Here is a 2,403-nt window from a genome sequence, read left to right on the forward strand (position 1 = left end):
ATAGAGATGTCCGAAAAGGAATGTGAAATAAACTTCTATAGATTGTGAGTCCAATTTCTGCACGACGTCGCGCGGCTGTATTTCAGTCTGCCTGTCTTCAGAGAGGGTCTTGCAGAGCTCTGCCTCTTTCCTTTTTGTCACTTATTTACTTATGCATCAGATGTTAAATGATCTGCCTCTTTAAAATGGTGTTATTTAGCAGTTGTAATAGTAGACAGTAACAGTGTAGCACGCTGCTCCCTGGGAGCAAAAGAAATCCGTTGGAATTCGATTACTCGATAAATAGTACAATTCTCAAGGCTGTCAATTCAACTAAGTACCTGGGCATTAAAATTACGAACAACTTCAGTTGGAAAGACCACATAGATAATATTGTGGAGAAGGCGAGCCAAAGGTTGCGTTTCATTGGCAGGTCACTTAGAAGATGCAACAAGTCCACTAAAGAGACAGCTTACACTACACTCGTTCGTCCTCTGTTAGAATATTGCTGCGCGGTGTGGGATCCTTGCCAGGTGGGATTGACGGAGGACATCGAAAGGGTGCAAAAAAGGGCAGCTCGTTTTGTATTATCACGTAATAGGGGAGAGAGTGTGGCAGATATGATACACGAATTGGGATGGAAGTCATTACAGCAAAGACGTTTCTCGTCGCGGCGAGATCTATTTACGAAATTTCAGTCACCAACTTTCTCTCCCGAATGCGAAAACATTTTGTTGAGCCCAACCTACATAGGTAGGAATGATCATCAAAATAAAATAAGAGAAATCAGAGCTCGAACAGAAAGGTTTAGGTGTTCGTTTTTCCCGCGCGCTGTTCGGTAGTGGAATGGTAGAGAGATAGTATGATTGTGGTTCGATGAACCCTCTGCCAAGCACTTAAATGTGAATTGCAGAGTAATCGTGTAGATGTAGATGTGTAGACATCGCATCTTCCATCGCTAGCTGCAGCCACTGATGTTGACTATATTTACTTTCAGCTCTCTCTGACAGTAGATTATTGGAAAAAAAAGCTTATCGAGCAAATGGCGGGTAAAATGCCTGAAAGAATATTCCACGACAAATTAACATAAACGAAATTAACTGATTTTAGGTTCTTAAGCTCCGCGTGAAGTAATGCTATCTCTGAGATCAACAAAGGAAGTAGACTTTTCTTTTTTGTGTAAGAAACCGGATTGGTCTTCCTTGTGGCTGTATGGCATAGAGGACGTTTATGATGCTGAAATTTTTTCTGCTTCTATATTAATACGCGTGTTGGATTTTTAATCCACACTAGTATAATGTCTGTCAACCAGAAATGTGTGACGAAAACGGATATCGACTAGTTCTGCAATTCAGTTAATTTATGTCATAAAAGCATTTTAAGGTAGTACTCACTGAAGAATTAAGCGACTTTACAAGAAATCGATTATGAATACTAGCATCGTAATTATAAGCGTCGGAGCTTGGGCGTTTGGCTAGTTCCGACTGTTCACAATGGATGATTCTAGTGACATAGGGAGCTATCCCACACGTGGCTAATTCTGGGAAAATCAGCGTTTCACTAGAAATTGTATTTCTCAAAAAAATTCTGCTCAGTCAGTTAAAACTCAGTATATCCTCCACATATTGTACGTAATTGGAAGACGCAAGAAACTGAAAATATCTTATCACTAAAAAACTTCCTGGCAGATTAAAACTGTTTGCCCGACCGAGACTCGAACTCGGGACCTTTGCCTTTCGCGGGCAAGTGCTCTACCAACTGAGCCACCGAAGCACGACTCACGGCCGGTACTCACAGCTTTACTTCTGCCAGTACCTCAGAGCACTTGCCCGCGAAAGGCAAAGGTCCCGAGTTCGAGTCTCGGTCGGGCAAACAGTTTTAATCTGCCAGGAAGTTTCATATCAGCGCACACTCCGCTGCAGAGTGAACATCTCATTCTGGAAACATCCCCCAGGCTGTGGCTAAGCCATGTCTCCGCAATATCCTTTCTTTCAGGAGTGCTAGTTCTGCAAGTTTCGCTTCTGTAAAGTTTGGAAGGTAGGAGACGAGATACTGGCAGAAGTAAAGCTGTGAGTACCGGCCGTGAGTCCTGCTTCGGTGGCTCAGTTGGTAGAGCACTTGCCCGCGAAAGGCAAAGGTACCGAGTTCGAGTCTCGGTCGGGCACACAGTTTTAATCTGCCAGGAAGTTTCATATCAGCGCACACTCCGCTGCAGAGTCAAAATCTCATTCTGGATCTTATCACTATATTTCCTTTACTTTTTCAAAATCGAAATGGCTATTTAAGAAAGAAACTCGGTGTTAGAATCGAAAATTCCAGAACTGATACTGACAGCGTTTGCAAAGTTTTGAAAATACAAATAATATTTCCAGTATCAAATTTCTTAAGCAAATTCACTGGGATTCACACAATTTTACACGAACA

The 2,403-nt window shown here is 42.2% G+C and overlaps 1 non-coding gene across 1 annotated transcript; it reads right to left on the reverse strand.

Moving 5' to 3' along the window:
• Window positions 1-1,678: 1,678 nt before the first annotated feature.
• Window positions 1,679-1,753, reverse strand: Trnas-cga (transfer RNA serine (anticodon CGA)). The gene has a single exon. It is a non-coding gene; the product is annotated as a tRNA-Ser (tRNA).
• Between the last annotated feature and the right edge of the window lie 650 nt (window positions 1,754-2,403).

Source organism: Schistocerca nitens, chromosome 1, assembly GCF_023898315.1.
Source record: "Schistocerca nitens isolate TAMUIC-IGC-003100 chromosome 1, iqSchNite1.1, whole genome shotgun sequence".
Taxonomy (NCBI): Eukaryota; Metazoa; Arthropoda; class Insecta; order Orthoptera; family Acrididae; genus Schistocerca; species Schistocerca nitens.